We start from the raw sequence: 24,603 nt of genomic DNA, 5'->3' as shown, positions 1-24,603 counted from the left end.
CCAGAGTAAAAATCATTCGTTCACAGGAATGTGTGTTGAAGTCACTTTTTAAAATTCTGTTTTTAATAGACAATGCTGCCATTTATTGATTAGAAGGGCGCATATCATCCTATTACTCCTTGACATCCCATAACTCCAGGACACTCAACTGTTTCTGTATTAACAACAACATATTGAAGAAATATTCCAAGACAAGACTTTTTGGACGATTTTCCAAAAACTCCAAATAAAATCATAATGCTCTTCAAGTTATCATATGCATTGATTTCCCCTTAATTTTAAATAGACCTATTATGACAATAAAACATTTTAACTTTACTTGTTCAATAGCAATATTTTTATAGAGAACTCTCTAATTAGCTTGTGTGTTTTCTATTTTCTGCTTAATGGTGACAAATGGCATTTAATTCAGGCCAAAATTAACATCATCACAGACTTAGGCTGAAGAAACCACTGTTTTACATTTGAACGACACTAGTTTCTTCTCAATGAGAGGAAATATATTTCTGCCCTGACATACTGGGTCCTATCTCAAGTAAAGTCACATGCACTGAGTTTTAGGGAAGAAAATGCCAACAATTTTAATGTTTCCATACCCAATTTGGCAAGGGACAATAACTGAATTTTTATGGGAAAAGGTTGGATTTAGAGTAAATCTTTGTTTCTGAGTGAGGATAAAGGAAAGACTGATGTGATTATCCTACTGGATAGTGTTTAGGGAAAATAATGATGCATCTGTCTCTTTGATGGATTCCTGTTTTAGCCAAAGTTGGCAACACAGAATCCTGGGGATATTATTGCAATTTTTATTTTCCAAAAAGTCTTTCCCAGTGAACAATTTTTCATTGTGAGAATGATATATGAAAATCAATCAGGCATGCAAGGGAGAACATGTGTGTTTATATGTGTATATGAAAGAGCAATTTTGGATTGAAAAAAAAGAAGGCAAATTACTGACAGACCATTAAAATGAAATTTTAGGCCCTTTGCCTGCAAGATGGCTAAAAATAACTCAACAGACACCCTTCAGAAGCACCTTGAAGCCAAAGTTTTCTGTGTCCCATGGAGGGGACCATGTCCTGCTGTGCTTTGGTGTAACAAATCTAAAAGCAGTTGAATTCAGGAACCACCACAGTCACTCTAGGCTCTTCCTATTGATTTAAAATTTGATATATTTTATTCTTTCCCTTCTGATTTAAGTAGGCTGTTGGTTATGGAAGGTGAAGGTACTAGAATTTTTGAGAAGATAAAGGGGTTTTGGCAAAAACAAGATTTGCAGAAGGATAAAGCAGCTGAAGATTTTCAGACAAGCAAAGTACTGTATGTTTTAATTAAAACTGTTCTCAGTGAAATAATTAACATTGCTAATTAAATTGTCACTTTTAGATTTCATGATTAAAAGTTGATGGAGATGAATGGAAAAAGTCACACCTCTCCAGTCTTTTGCTCCAGGCATTTCAAGATTTCCTTCATAACCACATAAGTTAGTAGCTACTTCCACAAGCAGCAGCAGTAATGGGATCTGGGTTCCTTAGCTTTGCATTTTAAGTCAAATGTTCTAATATTGAATAGAATTTGAGAATCCTTGAATGTTTGGGGGCATTGGAGCTCTCCAAGCACACCTGTCTAGCTTGGCCCCTCTGCTACCTGGGCAGTGGGCAGTGCATACTGAAGGCTTGTCATCCACAGGGTCATTTAGGGCTTCTCTCTCTCTCTAAGCCAGCCACTGATTTTCAGGAAATTGCTAAAAAAATATAGTTTTTTATATGGTTGTCTTTATGTTAAATTTGGCTACTGTCCCAAGTCTAAAATTTATTAGAATCAAGGAAATAGATATTTAATATACTTAGATGCACACAAGAAACTGTTTTCTCAGCAAGTAGGGTAGACAACAGACCATGTCCTCAGGTAGGATCAATACCTGCACACACCATTTTCTACCCACTGAGAGTTAGGGCTTTATCTGTTTCCTGCCAAAAGTTTTGACACTGGATGATAAACTCAACACTGCCAGAGAGGCAGTCCTGCCTTGGGGACAGTGGAGTGAATGCCAGCCTTGTAACCTTCAATATCACCTTTGTTGGTGCTTTTTCAAGTTTTGTTTGGTATTCAGGGTTGTAAAACTCCTTCTCCCTTGGTGCACCTGCTGCTTAGTGCCTGTGTCCTATTATTTCAGTTTGCCACTAACCTTTTGCTTCCTCCCCTCCCGTTTTTCTATAAAACCTATGGAACAAATCAGATAATTGGGAAAGAACTGACTACTGTGCTGACTCATACCCATCAATAGTTCTCTTAACAAACTTGTAAATGGAGGATGAGCATTACTGCTGATGGTCCACAAGGAACGAAATAACTCTGCTCGATATTCAGATCAACAGCTAAACAGAAGTGCCAGTGGGGACAACCCAAACACTTCCATTTGCAAATTGACTCAACTAATGCAGAGCACTTCTAACGAAAAGAAGCCATTTTAAAGCTTAATCTTAGGCACTATCGGAATTTAAGCAAAAAGTCTGCACACACCTCATTGCAAAATGCTCTCATGAGATATAAGGGTCACTAAACATCCATTACTTGCACTTTCTCCACCTATTCAGTCACTGTGAATAGGAGGTGAAAATGACCTCTTGCTTTCTACATGGGAAGTGAAATTTCCTCACTTTTAGATATGCATTCCCAAAGGAGAAACTAAGTAACATGATATTCAGAGCAGCAACATTTAACATTTCAGCCTCGTTGAATTCACAGCTGCTGCACTCGATGTCTGCTCTTACACACACCAGGCAGGAGGGCTGGCTGACACTGCATGTTCACAGCAGCTGCCAGGCTGGGGGGAAATCTGCCTTTCCTGCGTGGAAGAAATGACTGAAGAACAGAGTTTCCTATGTTTTTTCCCTCAGGCCTAGGTTTAGACTCACCTCAGGTCAACCAGAAAGTACCGTTACCCTCTGGGAGGATGAATATCTTCTTTCTTGGAATTTTCCTGTGTAAAGGTTGTGTGGAAGTCCTTTCCAGCAGCGACTGGAGACCACCCTGAGCATACATGGTTCACTCATTGTTCAGCCCCACTGCTGGCTGAACAACCCTCCTGGGTGGGAGAAAAGATGGAAGCAAAGAGAGAGAAAATAACTCTACTGTCAGTAATTTAATGCCTGCCTGCCATTAGTGCCTTCTCAGAGCAGTGAGGCTTTTTCCTCTCACAGGGAGGTTCCCTCAGACATGCCAGCTTTGTGCGTGTGGATGCAATGCCAGGCTGCCTCAGGGACCAGGCCAGTGGTTTTGAGATTTAACTAGCTGTGCACTTGCTATGTAATTTAGGATTAGAGGGGAATTACTTGAGTGGCAAAATGTCAAATACAGAGACTGAAAAGGTTGTTGTTTATTTATTAACTCTGTTATTGTTAGATGTATTGACTCTGCCTTTTATTGTTTGCTAACTATTCCACAAGATGAATTAAAGTCACAGAAGAGTCCCATATTCATATGTTTTCAGATAGGTTTAAGTATCATGAATAATTACATTATTTCTACTAACTTGAAGGAAATGTGAAAATGAGAAGCTCATCTTCACACATGAGATGTTATTAATTAGGTCAGATATAATCCATTGCTTAATGAGATCCTTTAGACTCTGAACATAGCTTCTGTTTAATTCAGAGCTTTAGTCACTCATTGCAGTGTACTGAACATAGGTGATTACTGGGGCCATATAGGACTAGGAGTGGCCCTGTAACACAGTCAGTTCCAGCAGACAGGCTGGGTTGCACCACATCATTATTACTGCCCCATAAAAAGTGGAACCCAAGTTTTGAAGAGTGTAATGAGAAGACCTTGGTTTATGAATGACAGGTTTGATCACACTGATTGGTTGCAATCCGAATCAATGCTATTTGTTAAATAGGGAGTTTTGTAAAGGGAAATCAAGGGACAGAAGTTTGCAACTTATCTTCTTTTCTTCCTTGGGATTTTTATTGAACATTTTTTATTGTGATTCTGGGCTATATTACACAATAACTCATTATGGACTTGATCCAAAGACCATTTAAGTCAGTGAAGGAAATCCCATGTAATTCAGAGGTTACCATTCACTGCAAAGGATTCTGGATCAGCTCCAGCAACTATAAAGTCTGTTCTGGAAAAGCTCATTCCCAGACTGTATAGTAGCTCTGTATCAGTGTGATCAGTAAATTAATACTGGAAATTCCATGGGTTTTTCTTTGTTTTGATTAAGACTTCCATGTAAATTTTCCCATCTGCCTTCATTAGATATAAGACAAGCAGCTGTGATCCCCAGGGTTGACTAGGGTTTCATAATAACCACAACCAATGGTCTGCTAAGTGCCAAAAGAAGTCAATCCTTTACCCCTTTCAGATTGCACCTGGAGATCTTGCGTGGCCATAGAAAAAATTTTTTTCCCATTAAATAAGCCCCATACATTCATAGACACCGTTAAAATGGTGCTGCTGTGGATGTTTACAAGATCCAAGATAATGCAGAGATCCTTAAGGTCCTTCACAGGAATTCAAGGCAAACAGCCAAAAAAAAAAAACAAAACAAAGATCAGTTGAAGGTCAGTTCTTCTTTGTGTCACGGGGAAGAAAAAGAAAATCAAATGCTATAACAAATAAATATTTAAACCTGTAGAAATGTCCAACAAGTGAAAACAAAAAAGGCTAGTCTAGGCTGAAATTAAGCCCTCAGCTTCCTTCCCCACCATATTGCACACTAGCCCTTGTTGAACTGCCTTTTTGAAATTTCCACATCTTTTATTCTTCACCACCTCCTTGACTGTGTTTCCCTTCATCTGCACATCATGCCTAATTCATCACTGGCTGCATATGCATTCATCCAGCAGGAGGTCAAGTCCTCAGTCTGCTCCTCAGGACAGAAAGGTTTATCTTTCTCTGGATAAGAGGAACATGCACACATTTTTTTTTTCTCAAAAAAAAAAAAAATATATATATATATATACAAGTCAACCTTTAAAAGAGTGATGCATTTTAGAGGACAAATACTGACCAATTTGGGCTTCAAATAAAAAATATATTATAAACCTGAAACTTACTTTAAAGACATCTTAATACAATTTTGAGGGGCTTTCCCTTTTAGTATCTCTAAACAAAATTGATAATGATCCTTGATAGAAGAGATTGTCACTCTCTATGTGGTTGGTTATTCACCAGCCTGCCCAGTAAAAACCAGAAAAAAACATCCAAATATCATTCTAAGAGACCAGTTGGTTTCAGAGGAAAACAGAACTGAGCTGAATAATAAGCTGCAAGAACCAAATTATGTCAAGCAGTGGAAGAGAGCTCTGTGGGGAAAATGTTGTTCCTTATGCATCTGTGCATGTTGACTGATGAGCTGTTAGGTAGAAAAGATGTGTCTTCCTCTTTCTAGTTTGTTTTTCTAAGATAGTCTACTGTTTTGCTGTTTTTCATGTGGTTTTGCAATAAAAAAAATTTAAAAAAGTGTTTTATGGAACAGCAGGGGTAGTTTTATACAATATTGCTCAGTACTGTAAATTTGACTGCAGACCTAACATTTTGGACCTGTTCCTACTTCAGTGCTAAAGGAGATTGAAGTACTCAAGAACCTTATATATGTAAATATTAGGCTTAGAAATCTCTGCCCTTAGAAGGACTTCTTCAGTGCTAGGGGAGGCTATTTATTTCCTTCTTTGTATATAGAGCCATGGATTCCCCCAAAGACCTGGTGCCAGCTCTCCCAGCAGCAAAGCGGATACTGGTAGTTAGAGATTTCACCCAAGAAAATGGACTTTTTGTCCCCTTTGTGTAATATACAGAATTCAGTTTTAACTCCAGTCAAGTTAGTGGAATATGGATCTGAGTATGCCACATCCCAGGTAATGTTGGAAAGCAAAAGACACAGCAAGTAAAAAGAAATTTGGGAGAACCACACTGGAGGGACAGTTCAGGTCCTGAAATGTTTTAGATATCTAGGGACCAGATCTACAAATATCCATTTTTACAGGCCTCTAATGTTTCCAGTGAATCCTATTTTCTGTGCTTGCATGACTGGACAGTGGAGCTCAGACACAGAAGGGGATGGACATCTTCTTGAATTGCTGGAACTCCTGTAAATGATTTATGTCAGTGAAATGGGGAGACACAGAAAGCTTGTGGGATCCCCAACCTTGGGACTGTTCAAGACTTGGCTGGATGGGGCTCTGAGCAGCCTGGGCAAGTGAAAGGTTCCCTGCCCATGGCTGGGGATTTGGGAGAAAATATTCTTAAAATCTCTTCCAACCCAAACTCTTCTATGATTCTATGAATTGTATGTGCTGACCAGATCTGCTACAGGGCAATAGGCAGTCACCTCTGGATCCAGCCCAAGCAGAAAATCCTATGTTCTGAAAGTGTCAGACTGACTGCAGATGTGCACAAAGGAATCCATGATGTCCCGTCAGAATTATTACAGGGTAACTCTACTTGGGCTGTTATGCATCCACAAACTTCAGAAAAAAGTATAAAAAACTATGCATGTGGACAAAATCTGTGTTAGAGCCTGGATACATCCCACATAATGTTGTGTTACTCCACAGGAACTCAGGACTTCTGAATGTACTTAAGCAGCAGCAGAAGTCTCACAAAGTGCTCCTATTAACCAAAATTACATTTTCTGTTATCTGACATGAAAGGAGATACTTCCTCCAAATTATCTTCACTTCTGATAAAACACCTTGCAGCTTTCAGAAAGGTGCAGAATAATAAAAAATTCACAGCCTGTTCAAAATCTGAGACCATTAACTGAGACTGATTTCCCAGAATAGCTGAGAGAGTGATCAATCCTCCCGGATATTCACACACAAGAAAACTCTTGTGGAGAAACAGATTGTCAAATCACTAAAGAAGGACTGGATACGGGCAGATTAAATTTGAACTGTGCACCTACAACTTTGAAACAATACCCAGATGGGTCCAGAATATGGCTCATCCCACTGGGGGATCCAGGAGGTGAGTTAACTTATTTCTCACAGATGCAGTTTAATTTTTCTTTTTTGCAGCTAAGTGTCACTGACTAATGAAAATATATTGGCACAATCCTTGCAGGTTATTGTTCCATGTGGCTGTACTTCTTAGCTGGGAATTTGCAAGCAGGTCATGGCTGAAAGCAATATGAATGCACTCAGCTGTTCAAATATTCAAAACATATCATGCTATATTTATTGGAAGCAAAGTCTGACAAGATTATGTGTATACTAGGAACTGATAATGAAACATGGCATTGCATTGGCATTGGCTTTGTCAGCAATAGAGAAATTACGAACTTTAAATATTTATATAGTAAAATTAAATGCAGCTATTAGTGCTTCCAAAAAGCATGCACTGCAGTGCTATAGATAGACATGAAGAATAGAGTTTTGGAATATCTCTAACAGGACAATTTATCATTTTTGCAGAATAGTTCCATGTCTGTGGAAACATGGTCTTAAAGAAATTAGAAAAACACTTGCAAAGAACCAACAAGGTCTGAACACGAAAAATGGATGTTCCTAAGGGCTTAAATACACAATGGAAAATGAATGTCATAAGTAATTCATTTTTCTGCATTGCTGATTTATTTATGTTGATTTAAAAACAGTAAGTACACATATTTCTTTAAAATGCTTTGGAAGCCAATGATATTTATGATCCTTCAAGAGATCATCTACTTATTTTCTATTAATTTAATTCTTTGAAAAACTACCACTTTGATGTTTATTATTTTTGCTGCGAGAAGATGAGGAATAAACAGAGCAACACTTAAACACAGTTAATGGTGGTTAGTCTCAGTTGCTTTTCTATGCTGGGAGAAATCCTGAAGTCCTGCCTAGAGCATGAAAAAGGAACCCTGGGAGCATTTAGGATGTGGACCCATTGCACCATTTCCTTCAGCAGCCTGATGGAGCAAAGTTGCAGTCCCAACTTCATCAACTATAAACTCAAAGACTCCTGTGGGGCTGGGATTTCTCTTTACTTATTCCCCAGATGGGATGAAAACATGATGATTTCTGCCCAGCAATAAGAAAAACCTGCTTTATTGCAACACCAAAATTAGTAATTTAAAGTCCTGGGAAGCTATGCACATTGATTTGGATTGTCCTCAGTTGTCTTGTCTAAGTTGCTGGTGTAAAATTTTAGTTTTTTTTTTAGACAAGAAGGGCTAAGGATGTGGTGTGGAGCACTGTGCTTCAGTTTCTGTTTTCTGCATTTCTCTTTTGGCTGCTGCTTAGTGTAAGCTCACTTGAACCAGCTGAAAAGGTGAACTGAGAAAAGGCGCTCCTCCCGTCTATGAGTGATGGCCACAGCAGTGTAAATCAGACCAATTGCCACCAGGAGCTGCCTTCCTTTTCTCTTGCCCTGCACAGGCTGGGACCAGGAGAACATCCAGCTGAGACCTAACCCGACAAAATGAAGCAGTGCTCAGTCTGAAGCCAAAAGAAATCCCTGAATATCTCAGCACCCCATCAGGTGAATTTCAGTATCAGTTCAGAGAAGGATGGAACTGAGTCCTGGGATATTCTCAGGTTATATCATCTTAAATTGCTGGGGGAGTACAAACTTGGTGTTCATGCACCTATGACAGTCTTTAGAGATTGTTGCCTCCTTAGCTCAGTTTCAGCAGAAGCATCCATCAGGTAATCAGGATGGGTTTCAGAATCTAATCATTTGGTATGAATAATGTATGCAAAATGCTATTTTTTCCCCATCACTGTATATCTTGACTCTGAAAAGTCATTGACAAAAGAAGAGGATGCATTGTACAAGGGCTTTTTATCACTTGTCATGAATTTGACAAAACATATCTTGTGTATTGCATTTCATCACCACAGAGATCAGACGCTTCCTGAAGGCTGTGGAAGAACAAGCCTTGCAAGCTGCGAAAAGGCAATGCACCCACACTTGTGCTACATGGTCCTGAGGCTCTCCAGGCAGTGGGGCTCTGTGTTGGCAGGAGGGAAGGACATGGTTTGATCTGTTGGTTTTAAGAAAAGTACGTTCTATGCTTAAAACCACAGTCATGATTTCCGAGCTCCCACCTACTGGTAAATGCACTGACATCATGCTGTATGTCTCACACACCACCAAACAGCTGCTGGGACCTGTGTATATGCAATGATCCTTGGATCTTCAAAGTTTTAGGCAGGCTAAGAAGTTTATTTAAAAGTAAAGGGACTTGTATTGAGCTTCATAACCTCTGAGCAGAATTTAGTCTGTCATTAAATCTCTCCTTTTTTTCCAACTATAAACTTCAAGGCTTGAAAAAGAAATAAACTTTTTTTCCTTGTACAGGCATGGAAATGCTATTGCTAAACTTAGTGCCTGTGACATCACATACAAAGAAACAGGAGCTCAGGTTAATAAAAGTGTATAGTGCCTAAGTCACATATTTTGCTTCTTATCTTGCAAATAATGTGGCAGCTTGCTTTGCTTTGTCTTGGTGGATGATGACCATTTACAATTCTGAGTGTGGATGCCCCTCAGAAGGTGAAATATTCATTCTGTCTTTTCTCCTCAAAGTTGATGTTCAGCAAGGGAAATACCATAGTAGTAAAGAACCACCTGAAATGATACTAGAAATTTCTGAAAAATTTGGCTGATTTCAATTTTTAGGCTTAACCATCCCTTAGGATTCACATTTGAACCCAGCTGATGGATATTTTTCATCCAGGATCTGTCTCTACTGTTTGCTCTTCCACAATCCAAGCAATCAACTTGATTAAACTGAGCATCAAGCAGAGAAATCCAAGGAATTCAGAAGAGTTTACAGTCAGAAAATACCACAGCAGTCACACCAGAAGTTGCAGTAATTATTTCTGTTGCACTAAAGGGCATAAGTCTTGTCTTCTAAATTTAGTAAACGGGAAGGCCCAGGCAATAAGGAAAATATATTTGCATTATGCATGTTTTTTATGTGTAAAAGACTCTCTATGGGAAATGCTGTGGTAGAACTGGTCATGAATACTTTAATGTCTTTTGGGAATTTGCAGTCAAATGTCTTTCCCATTTCAAGAAAAATCCTTCTTGGTTGAATATGCCCTGGGGGTTTGCCTGATCCTGGACTGGTGTTTCCTTTTTGCTATTAAAGTGAAATATCAAATTAAAATTTACAAGTAAATTTTCAGTCTATAGTGATAGCAATATATCATCTGATACAAAGAAGCATTTCCAGAGCTCAGGGAAACAGCTCTGCATTCTTAAATGTCTGAATATTTCAAATACAAGAGTGTCAGCAACAGCATTTTAACCATTCTTCCTAATGGGCAGTGGCAGGGGGAAGTGGAAGGATATTTCTCATCCCATATTTCACATCACAGCAAAATTGAATACAAGCAGTGGAGCATTCATGAATTTTTTAGTACTTGCCATTACTCTGCAGAGAATTTAGTTTATTAAGTAATGGTTCATTTCAAAAAAAGTTACAATATTTCATATCAGATGTTGTTTCTCTACAGAATTTTTCTGTTTTGTGGTTTTTTTTTTTTTTGTGGTTTTTCATTGTTGCTTTTTGGTTTTTTGGGTTTTTTGTGAGGAAGGAGGACTTTTATTTATTATTTTTGTTTGGGATTTTTGTTTGGTTGGGTTTTTGGGGGTTTTTGTTTGGTTGGGTTTGCTGTGGTTTTATTAGTTGGTTTTTTGTTGGTTTTTCTTTGGTTTTTTGCATTGCTTTGGCGTTTTTTGGAGGGGTGGAGGTGAGGACACATGCACAAACCACCCCTTGTCCAAATTGGATCAGGGCATTTTCAAAGGAAAAAAAAATAGGATAAATATAATCTTAAACTCTAGGTAATATTTAATCAGAGACCATATTTCAAAATAGCCCTGCATATATATATATATATATATATATATATGTAAAAAAGCAAATTATATATGCTTATACTTCAATAAGTAAAATTAATAGATTATTAACATACTGTTCATCAATGAGAGGAAAAAATACGGTGATCAATAGAAATGGATAAGGCGAATTTTATAGGTCATTTTATTATAGAGTGTTTTAACTTTGACAGGCACAATGAATGTTCATTTACTTTGCTGCCCAATGTCATAAATATATGTGCTGAAAAAAAGGACAAAGAGGACAAAAAATAGAAAATCTGAATTTTCTATTCCTTCAATTTTCTATTCCTTGCCTCCTGAAATTTTGTAAATATACCTATCTTATGATGCACCTATCACATTGCTCTTTCTGTTAAAGAGTTGAGCTTTTTCTCTCTAGCTTTGTAAGGATTAAGAGCATCCCCACTACCTGGTGCTGGTAGCTTTACTGTGGCACTACAGTATTTACAGCATCTGATATCAGTAATTTAATGTTGTACATAGGGCAATAATTTCCAGTTCTGCTGAGCTTGTTTCTCCAAACATGATGCTTTAACCCAATTTTGATGCATTCAGTGGAGAGGAAGAAAACTTACACACAACAGTGCTTGCCTAAGGAGCTGAACAGACCTGCATGGCTATGACACTGAAGCACTTCCCTGTCTTAATGTGTACTGTGTTTTCATTTGTGAGTGATTTCATTCCACACAGATTTTCTAAGCCCTTGCTTACTAGGATGGTTGGCTTAAGCTTGCTTCTAGGATATGATTGTAACAACACTCCAAAACCACAAAAATCCCTCCGTCTAGATCTTGAGTGACTATGGACCATTTTAAAGTGGTTCAGACACTGTGAGCTAAATTTTTAATGGCATTTATGGAGCTCTGTGATGTCTCTTAGTCAAACCCTTTGATGATGATCTGCTTGTATTTGCCTTTTCAATTCCTAGCGCTTCTGTTCCAGCATACACCTTTGCTTTCCCCAAGCAGCACCTGCCAGGGGCAGTTTTCTCAGCCCTCCTTCATCAACACCACCTAGCAAAGCTGACAATGAGCAGTAAATATTTATGTAACATCAGATTTCAAACCCAATATGAGCACAAGCTTTCTAACTGAGCTTTTACCAATAGCCTGAGAACTTTTCAGGGACACTGCCTGCACATCTCTTGGAGATTTCTCATTCTTCCCCCTTGGCAGAGGCAGAGACATTTGTGACACAGTGGCACAAACCACACTCACACATGTAAGTTTGCTGTGGGTTTGAGTTTGGTTGCTTGGCTTATTTTTTTGGTTTTCAGCCAGGTTGCTTTGGGGGTTTTTTTGCACTTGACAGCCGTAAGGAAAATATTGTCCTTATCACCTTCCTTTTGGGAGCTAGAGGAAGTAAAGCTTTTTTTTTTTTTTTTTAATGGCACCCATCAGCAGTATCAAGCCATGTATCACAAGGAACCATTTTGGAACAGCATGGTAGTTTTTAAATATGAATTAGTAATAGAGGTACATGTTGCCTAATTTTTTTAAAATGATGTGAGGTTTCAAAGCAAACTGATGAATTCTATGTGGCTTTCTATAAATCCATGCCTCATCCTCTCTGGAGTTTCATCTATTTACTTTCTTCTGTGCTGCCAAGCATAAAAGCATCTTTGGTGTTGAACAAATGCAAGCAAATTTTACTCTTAGATGTTTCTCTAGAAGTGTGACAGAGAAAGATAAAAAATTAGCAGCCCAGATCATACTATGAATGATACATTTCAAACATCAGATCAGTCATGTCTCTTGTATAATTTAGACACATAAAACACAAAGAGATAACCTAAGTCTATCAACTTAACTTCTTGGCATGTTTCTATTTGTTTCTTTATAACCTGCTCCTGAAACTCATTCAAATTCAATTAGGGTCACTTCTTCTGCTTGATCAGCTTATTCCTCTTTTTTCTGACAATAGTAGTCTCTGAAGAAAACTTTAAATGCAATATTTATCTAAAAACTAAAGGTGAATCAAATCTTTCAACATTAGCACCTTTATTTTCCTCCTGTTAAAGGGGCTTAGGTATTTTTTTTTCCTTCTCTCTTCTTGAAACCTCAGCATAGTTTTCACTTCCTTATAATTCAGAAATTGATTATGATATGTTTTATTGCTTCAGTAAAAACTTCTCCCTACTGAGGAAGCAGGAGTCTGGGTGCAGAAAGAAATCTGCAAATATGCAGGCATGTGATTCTATTAGATGTTATTTTAATTTATAGGGTTTAAGTTTTCATCACAGCTTTTGGCTAATGAATCAGTTGGAAACCAGACATACTTTGCTTGAATCAATACCATTGTTGCAAATATCCACCTACTAATTCAGCCAGTAATTTTCAGTGGATGTGATGTTCATGACTGATTTGCTTAGCATGCCAAGGCCACTTTTCTGTGTTAAATGCAGTGGTTTCCTTCTTGTGAGTAAATGATCAAAATGTTTTATGCACGTCAGTAAGGAAAAATGAATTTCAGGTATCAGATTTGGATCTATATCTGCTGTTTAGTAAAACTGAGACATACTTACTAGCCCATGAGAGTGGTCCATATATTTGTGATGAATCAGTATTTTAAGCTTTGTTAGTCAGAGAGAGCTGAGGCCTTATTCATGTGGATACATGCACATTAGTCTTCCATCATTTACCATATGTGGTGGGTTTAAACCATAAAATCATGGTAAAAGAACAAACTAGCTCTTCACAGGATGCCTGTGTCATTCAGTGCATTAATAGACTTTGTTCACTTATGGACAATTATTCAGCATTGTGTGTTCCCTTTACTGCTCAGTGTATATTCCAACCATATTTATTGCACACAACACGGTCTTACATTTGAGACAGATTTATTCAAGTCCTCAAAGCTTTTCTATGGCTTTGATATCTAGTTTTGAAGCCCAGGAGATGTTTCCACAGGCCTTCAATTCATCCTTATGGAAGATTTCACGCTATCTGGGCCCAAAATAATAAGAGATACAAATCATCCTGTAGAATTGACTTCTGCTTGTAATTATTTCCCAATCTGTTAGTGTTTGTGCCATCTGAAAACAGTACCAGCAATGATTCATACTTTCTTCCCTGTCATAGGTGAGAATATTAAAAAGCACCAAGCTAAAAGCAGATCTTTGGGTGATTTGACTGTTGACAATCCCTTTGGGAGGTGATTATTTTCTATTAATCCTGTAATTTGATAGGTATCGTTCAATCAGTTTAACTATCCATTTATAAAAGGTTACATTTTATTTCATGTAATGCTATTATTTTAAGTAAATAGATAAAATGTTTTTAGAATTCTGTTGCTATCTATCCTTTCTGCCAATTAAGAACTTCAACTGACAAAGAATTTTTTGAGTATTGCCTTTGAAAATCAAATAATAAGCTACAATTTTACTGAGATTCTTGTCAAAGTGTTGACATAAGCATAATTGAAAAAAAACTCGAAAGAAAACTTATAGTGTAAAAGGTGTGAAAATGAGGTTCAAAAGCTATTGATTTTTTTTTCTCAATACCCCCCTAAAAGCAATTTTCTAGTGCTGTTTTCCCAGAAAAATGGAGATTTTATGTTTTTTCTTCAACCAGCTGAAACAGGATTTATGATCAGCTTTGAGCAATTTGATGAAAAAGACCCCAAAGTATCCATGAAAAAATCAGCATTTTTTCCACAAAAGGTCAAACAAGAAAAGCTAATTGATCTACTCAATTATGCGTTAACAGATCTGTTCAACAAAGTAATTTGCAAGTGCCCTCTGAGTATTATTGGTTGCTAGGGCTCACCTAGTTTATCAAGAGCTGACTCAGACAAAGGAAAACAGCAATTTTCAGTCTCCTAAGCTACTCTGACATGCCATTTGTTTACTTTTTTTCTGACATGAATATATGCAGTGGGCCTTGAGCAATACCTGTCTGGAACCCTTAGACTCAAGGTCGACATGGATTGAATCTCATCTTTGGGTGTCTTAAGATCCCCAAGACTGCAGTGCCTGACCTTGGGCCTGAGACGGAGGGAGAAGACTTCACCCTATTGCAGAAATGGTGTCTGCCTGCCTGCTCCTGAGACCTCATCCTTATCCTTATCTGCCTTTTTCCCAAGCCAAAGAAAGCCCTGCCACTCCTACACTTCAGAGTGGTCACACCAGCCTCCTTGGATGGGCACATGGAGAAAGGAGAGCAGCAGCAGCAGACTGCTGGCTTATGGGACATGCAATGGGAAGCTTAGAGAAGTGATTGTTTTCTTTGATTTGTTTATGTACCTGCTATATCCTACTAGAACTTCAGCTGCTCCAGTAGCATCACCAACCATAACAGGAACACAGCAATGATGATTATATCCTCTCAAATCTGATTTGTAGTGGCTAAATCCAATTCTATTTAATTTGAAGATTTTATCTGAGCTTTTAGTTGCTATCCAGAGACTCAAGGAGCAGAAAATGGCTTACCATTAATTATGAATATCTGTGAGAAACAGAAATCCAATGACAAATTGTGCTGCCAACCCCCCTTTATGCCTAGTACACATTGTTCATGCTTATTTTGTTCCCACAGAGTGGTTTGTCTGTCATATTCCTATCAGCTTCTTTTATGATCGCTTTTGGGTTTATATTATTTTTGATTAGCTCATGTTTTAGATCATTAGTTCAACAAATAACCTGTAGCCCAGTGACAGATAATCTGCATTGAGTGAGCATCATTCAACCAAGTCCTGACAATTCCCCCTGATTTAGTTTTTAATAGTCATTTTAAGCACTTTAAGAAAGAGTTAAATGAACATGAAAATTGTTCTCAGTTTCAAATTCTGTATATCCATCATCTATTAGACACCCACTCTGGGCTCCATCATGCTAATCAATCATTTTGGGTAAGTTATTACATTTGCATTACATAAAGAGATAAACACTTTCATTTTTCAAGTGCTATTGTACCTGTTATTCTTTCTCATATGCACAGACAATGAATAGGAATAGGCTAATACCAATTTCTGTTTAAAAATTGACCTCTGAATGCCATTAATTTATTGATTTTTAAGTTTCCAAACACTTTTAGTTGCACAAATTGATTTTAAATCACCTACTGACCTGTGTTTCTCCTCTAAAGTCCTCTGATTTTCTGGGAAAGAATTGGATTTGGGGCAGTAGAGTCTTAATGGAAAGACATCGTTTGGGCATTGCTCAAAAGTGCAAACGCAAAGAACAATGTCCTCCATCAGCACAGACGTCTTACGGAGGTAAATCAGCTAATTATAACACTGGAGAAATGCTTATCTTATTAGGAAAGTTAAAAAATATTCTGAGTAGGTATTTGCAGACTTGTAATGTTATATTCTATAGTTTTTTATCAAAACTGAGAGGAAAGGATAGGAAGAATATTGAGGTAGGGGCAAGTATTCAAAAGCTGCCTGCCACTAAGGTCCATATCCTGATAATATAATCACAGAACAATTTAGGATGGAAAAGGTCTCTCAAATCATTGAGTCCAACAATTAACTTAACAATGCCAAGTCCACCACGAAACCATGTCTTCAAGTGCCACATATACTTATCTTTTAAATACCTCCAGGGATGGTGACTCAACCTCAACCCTGTGCACCCTGTTTTGATTGTTGGCAGACCTTTGCATGAAGATATTTTTTCCTGACATCCAACCTACTCCTCACCTAGCACAAAGTGAGGCTGTTTCCTCTTGTCCTATTGCTTGTGCTTTGGGAGAAGAGACCAACCCCCATCTCACCACAACCTCCTGTCAGGTAGTCAAAATGAGACTATCACCCTTGAGTCTCCTTTTCTCCAGGCTGAACAGCCCCAGCTCCCTCAACTGCTTCTCGTAAGACTTCTGCTCCAGACCTTTCCCCAGCTCTGTTGCCCTTCTCTGGACACACTCCAGGTTCTCACGGTCCTTCTTGTCATGAGTGGCCTGGAACTGGACATGGGATTTGAGGAGCAGCATCACCGGTGCTGAATACGGGGGGGCAATCACTGCCCTGGTCCTGCTGGCCAGGATGCCCTTGGCCTGCTTGGCCACCTGGGCACACCCTGGCTCATGTTCAGCTGGCAGTTGACCAGCACCCCCAGGTGCTTCTCCATTGGACACCTTTCCATCCACAAGCCTGGGGCATTGTCTGGGGTTGTCAAACCCCAAGTGCAGGACCTGGCATTTGGCCTTCTTGAATCTAAAACAATTGGTCTTAGCCCATTGATCCAGTCTGTACAGACCCCTGTCTGCTCTGGACATACAAGTACTATTTTCCTTGAACACTGTTGTTTTGCCCATTTGAATGGCTCTATGAAGATGGACAGAGAGGGCAGGGTTCAAGACAGAGCACCATCTTCAAGTTGCACAGAGGGCATCTGTATCCATGCATTATATATATATATATATATATATATATATATATATATACACATATATATATACATATATATATATATATATATATATATACCCAAATAAAAAACATACAGGATAGATATAATAGATACAGTGTGCATAAAATTCACAGCTATATCCATGTGTTGCACAAATGTATGTTCCCACACCCTGTGCTAGATGCTGGTCAGGTCTATGAGCATCTCTAAAGACAATCAAAAATCAAGGGCAAAAATGGGCCAATAACTTCAGGTTACTAGGCAGGCTCATGATGCAAGCTAAAACAGAGAGAAGTCATGAAAATCACTAGTTCTCTGTTCTTGGTTTACTGTCTTTCATCTGAGATATGCTTATCTCTTCTGACCATGTAGACTGGCTTAGTGTGTGCTTGCACATCAGCTAGGGGCACAACTTAGCATGTGTTTGTAGGACTGCCATGAATGAGTGTAGTATTGAAAGGTCAGTCCCTCAACCATTTAACAAGCCCTCAGCTCACATCAAGAGTCTGATGGCAAAGATGACATTCTTCCTGAGAGTAAGAGATCACTACTTTGTAATGCTTGCAACCATGCTGTGCCATTCCCAGAACTGTGCCATAGGCCAGAAGATAATGGTTTTCAGATCCAAGGCTGAGGTGGTCCAGTGCACAAATGCCCTGCAGATCCCAGACAAAACTTGGAGACCACCAAGCCCAATGGAATGCACTACAGCAGAGGGTCTCAATGACCTCAGAGGTCTTTTCCAACTTAAGTGATTCTGTCATCACTGCTTCACAGTTTCGGAACTACTGATGAATAGTTTTCTGGTGAAAGAGTCTTGTTTTAAACACTAAAGAGAAGTTTCTGTTTACCAAACTGCAGGCCCCCATCCACTGGCCATAAACAATCTAAGCAGATGTGTGCATGGCTGGATGAAGACCAGGTGATTCAGTTCAAAGTGTGGGATGATACATATGTATCTTAAAGTGGGATGAATCAGGACAATAGAATACTCTGATGTTATTACTAGTCAGCTTCTACTTTTGTGAAAAGAAGAATATTTCTCAGAAGCAGAAAAACCCTCCCAAAATTGAAAAAAGAGATTTTGTTGTCATCGCAGTTATTGTCTCTAGACAATTTTATTTTCTCGCATATTTTCCCAATGCTGCTTTTTCATGCAAGTTAACACAGTAATTTCAAGAAAGTGGCATAATATTTAGCTGAAGATTTTGAAAGCATTAAAAGGTTGCATCTTAGGAACTGTATACTCACTGGAGTTTGTTTTATTTGAAAGCTTGACTCCTTAACAGCAGTTATTTCTCAGTCTTGCCTTAAAATGTGTGAGTTGTGCATGATTAGTAGCTTCATATACATTTTCCTTGAATAATCATTTTTCTCCTAAACCTGTAGAACAAATTTAGTGGCTTTTCAGTGCCTTCTTCCCAATTTCCTTTCACTGGTTTTTACTCTCACTGAAAGTGGAAGACAAACCATTACAGATGCAAATCTCCCTGTAAGGCTTATTTAATTTAAGATGTATTTCTCTTGCAAGAAGGACATAGAAAAACATCTTCTGAGAGACATTTCAAAAAGAAATCAAACAATCCTGTTGTGAATCACCAAAAGCAAGTGCAATCTTTTGAAAATTCCATGGGAGTAGTGATATGCACATGCAAAAATTTCTTGTTGAACTTCAAGCTCAACAGCATTCTCTTCTCCTGCTCAAAAAATGACAAGGGCACGCCCCAAATTCACACAGTTACAAAGTGAATGTTCTTAGGCAAAACACTTTTCTTTTTATGAGTGGAGGAAATTTGTTGTGTGTGTCAGATTTTTAATGCCCAAGGGATACCAGTCATGATATCCATTATTATCAGCCAATAAATTCTCTTCTTACTCCTCAGGGAATTTCAGCAAAAGGCTGGAGAACTATTCTGACAGAGGGAATGCCTCAATGTAATGAAAAAATGTTTGAATTATCAACCTCTTGGCCATTGCACCATATGGGAAGCACTGCTTGTGAAATAGTTGTCTAATTTAGCCGTATGTTACATAAATTAAGTCAATGATCACAGGTTAAATATCAAATTACGTATGATGTAATATTTACACCCAGACTAAAAAAAGACTGGTTAAAAAGTAAATAGTCATAATGTCCAAGTGTGTGAAATAAAACAACTACATTTACATTTAGGCATCTAATGCTAGAAATTTGGCAAAATGGCATAATGTCTTCTGCTCCCACTAGCAAAAATCTGGCTGGAGAGCAGAGTGAGTTCAACATATGATATCAACTAGACATGTATTAGGTAATATCTCAGACCATATTCTGGTTTATGCCTTAATTAGATACCTAAACATCAATGTCCACATTAAATATTTTCCAAGTTTCTGTTACATGTCAAGAAATCCAGCTTTACCTTGGAAAATCAAGTGCAGGGGGTTTCCACTTAAAAAAAAAAAAACATAAAAAACAACCACAGCTGATTCACAGTGAATGCTAAGTAAAAGACTTTCCAAAGGAAAACAAACTGATAACCTAGCAAGTGTGACTCTTTGTCTTACAGAAAATACTGTAGCAACTTTTCTGGTTTATAAGTCCTGATACAAGAAGTGCAAAATGCAGCACATCTGACCTTGCTTTTAGCCAGTTGTAGATTTAAAAATTCCTTGTTAATATTTTATATGTTACCAAGAATCGTGAGGCAAGGTAACTCAAATCCGTATCTTCAAACTGATTCTGATCTCACACTGACTTACTATCAGTAGAACACTGTTCGTATCAATTATATTACTTTGCTGATTTGTACTGATACCAATTCAATCAGGAAGACTCACGATAAGTAGATTGTGAATGACTGGATATCATGTGCTCTCCCTTTTCCTTTCCAATAGAGGTACTAAATCAATTTTCTAAAGTGCCATATATCTTTATAACTGTGGATTTTTATCTCCATTAGCTCCAATTATTCTTGTTTCCCTGCCTGTCATTTTTCATGAATGCTTCACAAACATTATTGCAGTGGCAAATTACCATTGCCCTTTCTTGACTTCAAAATTAGTGTAAATATTTATGGCATTGTTATATGGTGGTACTGTGATACAATCTGAATGTTAACATAGGCAGGTAATGGTAGACTGAAGCCAGAGTTCAGGGCACGTCGGAACAGAGCATGTTCAGAGCACCTTGGAAATGTTTCCTCATCTCTGCGTCCATCAAAACTGACAGTTGTTGGGAGGTTTACTGGAATCATGGACAAGAGATAAATAAAGAAAAATACATCTTGTCTTCTTCATCTTTGACTGGAAAGAAAGTGATAGAAAGAAGGCCAAGAGTAAAGAATAAGAGTCTTTGGATAAAACCATTGAAGAGATACTTACTGGTCATCACTCCCTCAGTCCTACATGGTCTTTATTGCTATCAGCTGATTGACTCCTTGCTGACTATTGATTTTGACTTTTCAAATTTTTTCTGATACAGTATTCCAGGTGACTGTTGTTCCTGATTTACTGCCAACTTTTGCGCTGCCCAGTATGTCTTCTCCTGCCAAATACTTCTGTTTCACTCGGGCTTGTGCTTATGCCTTCCTTTAATGTCAGTTGAATTTGGGAGGCCTTTGTTGTGAGGGAGGCTGACAAGGTGGATCTCTTTTACCATGCAAGTCCCTTTCTGAGCTTGGCACTTAATTAACACCCTCAGAGTGGTGCTGGGTTTGTAACTACTGAAGTCAGCACCAGAAGAAATACCACTGTGGTGGTGATCAGGGGTCAGAGCTGACCACCTGACTAGGAGAGGCTGCAAAGCAGTCATGGCCAGCCTGACATATTTTTTGAGTTTGCAGTAACAGTATCAGGTATTCTGCTAGAGATCTGCTACAGTCCAGGGTTTTTTTTTTCCTAGATATTCATCTGATAGACTAGAGATTAAATTTCCAATTTCCATCTCTTCACATAAAAATGTGAGGCACCAGGAGATCAGTCCTTTTACCAAGCAAAGAGGTTTTCACAACACTTAGTGCTCCAGAAGATGACTTGGAAAGCACAAAAGAAAATCTATAGACACAGACCCTTTTCTAGATTGGTACTCCAAGAGAGATAGCTGCAGACAAGCCACAGAGAAGGCTGTGCTGAAGCCCATGTGGGCTTATCCTCAATTTCAAACTGAAGTGGTCTAGCCAGGCACACAGCACTGATACAAAACTGGCAGAAGAGCCAATTTTCTTCTGTTTGACGTCTTCAAAATTCATAAGCTGCATGATAGAAATAAAACCAAATGGTACATAGCAGTGCTTAAACAATAGGGAGGAAAACATTTTAGACTTATGACATTGAAGCAGACAGGGGTTCCATTCTCTGATAAGGGATTCACATTTATGAGCTGACCTTGAACTCAGTGCACCTTCTCACAAAAGCACCCATTCGGTGACTTCAGACCCCATTCTGGGCTGTGGGAATGAATAATCCCCCCTCTTTTCCTTGGTGTCATGTACCAGCCAAAGGAGCTTATGAAACAAAATAAATACATGAACATTCAAGCATACATGAGAGAATAGAAGTTTTTTATCACAGAGCCAAATGTAGTTACACGTGGCTTAAGCAGCGAAAGTCCTCTGGTGAAACCCTGAGAATCTGCTGCCAAATGCTTCTGTATGTTCAATAGTTGTGGTGGGATTTCCAGGCTCAGGCCGAGTGTGATTACCTGGCACAGGTACCACTCGTTCTCATGTCTGTTTAATGATGATTCCCAGGCCCTCCAGCCTGCAAGGCTCAAATATTTGTATCTCATCACTACAATGAGGAACAAGAACAAACAAGTAAAAGCTTCACACAGAAACCCTGAACAGCTGCAGGCTATCCTCCCTGGTATAAATGACATTCCTGGTGATTCAACTTGCGGCAGTTTTTATTTTTGCTGTAAAGGATATACCTTATGCCCAGAATCTCTTTGACAGAGGGAGGAGCAATATCACCATGTTCGCCTTAAGGGCATCACTTCATCACCGTGCAGAAAACAGTTTTCCTTGTGTCAGGTCTGAGGCCATTGTAACAAATGCAGAATTTGAGATAGGAAAAATGTAAAATAGAGGCCAACCCCCAAGCACAAGGAACCTGTGTGAATTGAAGAGCTGGGGGATATTGGTTAAACCTGTGATGTGTGGCAGACCTGTCTACACCTGGCCAGTCCTTCAGACCTGCTGCTCAGGGGGCTCTGCACTGCCCATTACCTCCACATATGGGATGAGGAGATGTCAGCTGTGGGGCAGGTATGCACCTATCTCATAAAGACCCTGGACAAAAACTTTGTGGGCACAAAAAATTATAAGCCATAATTCCTTTTTTTGTTGGTTGTTTATTTTTTGAGTGTGATTTTAATGGAGATGGTGAGACTTGTTGCAGTTGGATGAAATGTCACAAAACAGTCCTCAGAGCTGCAGTTCCCTCAAGATCCATGTAATAGCAGACTCTGGAAATACGTCCCCTTTCTCCAGGGAAACATGGAAATGGGTATCACCTGCACTGTGGGAGGTGCTCAGTTGGAGACTGAGGCCCTGCAAAAGGTTAGTTAATACAGCTCCTGGCATGTCTCAGCACTTACAATGGCAGTGTTTTCTACTGCAGCTGAACCCAAACTGCACCTGTAATTTATTTAGCTCTCCCAGAATGGCTGTTGATGGGCAGGAAAGAAGAAAGGCCTGTAGATAGTTCAGATGGGCAATAAAAAGGAATTGATAATTCTCATAAACTTTTTCTGCTGGTAAACACATAGTTCAGACCTGAAGCTCATTTCCAGGTCTTTTGTAATTTAGAAAATCCCATATTGGAATTGACATATGACTTCGAGCTAAGACAAGTGTCTTGCACTTACATATTTTTAGTATACAGAGAAAGCACTCAAAGCTGAAAATCAGAAAATCTGAGAAACCAGAAATGCCACAGAAATTCCAGAGGGCACAGTCTTTAACCACCCTGTAAAAGCAGAAAAAGAACTACTAACTAATGTCTATATTATTTGTGATAATGCAAACAATAAATAAACCCCACTTATTTATTTTTCAGGTAGTCCACTTGTTCTTCCTTTAAGCAGCCACTTTAGTGAACAGATTTATAGAAATGTCAAATCATTACAACTTTCTGAACCCTTGCAGTTTCTGATCTATTAGTAATCTTGGTTGTGCAATAGGAAGTATATTCTATCTGTAGTTAATGACCTTTGGTTCCTGCTGTGAACAAAAATGACAGAAAAAAACTCAGTGCTACCCATTCACCCTTAATAGTTGCACAAATCACCTTTGCCTAGAAAGGAAATGATCTTTTTTTTTGTTGTTTTGTGATTCCCTAACTTCTTCAGGAAACGAGGAGCACTGCCTTTTCTAGCAGCATCAATTAAATAAGCAGGTTTGTGGAAAATTACACAGCATCCTACATTTTGAATCCAGTTGAATGAAGCTATAGTCCTATGGTGATCCCCAGCATGGGTCTGCTGTTTTGTAAGAGCAGAGAGTGGCAGAGCTGATCTGCTAGAGGCACTATATATGATAATTGCACACAGGTTAAGTGTTTTGCAAATTAGCAGTGCTTCATCATCCACTTTCTTTTTACTGCCCGTTCAGGTTGGCATACCAAGTGTGCTGAAGGTGACTTGTCTAATCTGCAGCAACACCCTGCTATCCCCACAAAATAATTTCCTGCCATTTTCAAATGAAGCTCATGGAGATAGCTGCTCTTCTGTCAGAAGTGACACATGGCACCATGGATTTTGTCAAGGAGCAACCACCTCTGGGGCTCTGTGTGAATCACTTGCTGAAAGAGCATTAGGGCTCAGGAGACCCCTTTTGGATTCAGAACAGCACCTTGGGGTGTTTCTCTCTGGACTTCTGAAATCCACCTCCATCCTTCCCCAGAACAGGTCTCCCCAGAAGAGCTGTGCTGAGAATTACCTCTGCACTGGTAGGAAAACCCATACAGTGACTCTTGTGGCTGACATTTACCTGGACCTTCAGCATGTACTTCAGTGAGATAATGCAAGATTTGTGCTCTCTGTAGGTGTCTAAGGTAACAGAAAGAGATTATGTTAAGTGCTTGGTAAAAGGCATTTTCCATTTGCAACATTCAACTTCATTTAGCTATAATGCATGAAAAAATTGACCCACATGGGTGTTTATCTAACCATTTAATTGTACCCCTGAAGTGTGAATGCGATGAACATCATGGATTTTGGCACCGTTGACATTTCTTTTAAGCAGGTGACAGTTTGAAAGGATGGGAGTGTATCCCTTTATCACTTCAACAGATAAATACACTACAGAGTGATTGAAACAGCTTTACACACTGGCAAGTGACAGAAGAGAAAGTGGTGGTGAAAAAAAGTACAAAAAGTAAGACAAATTTAAATTTAAAAAATGAAGCATAAAACATACAAGTGT

Source organism: Vidua macroura, chromosome 2 (genome assembly GCF_024509145.1).
Source record: "Vidua macroura isolate BioBank_ID:100142 chromosome 2, ASM2450914v1, whole genome shotgun sequence".
Taxonomy (NCBI): domain Eukaryota; kingdom Metazoa; phylum Chordata; class Aves; order Passeriformes; family Viduidae; genus Vidua; species Vidua macroura.
The sequence above is the reverse complement of the archived record's forward strand: the minus strand, read 5'-3'. Positions refer to the sequence as shown.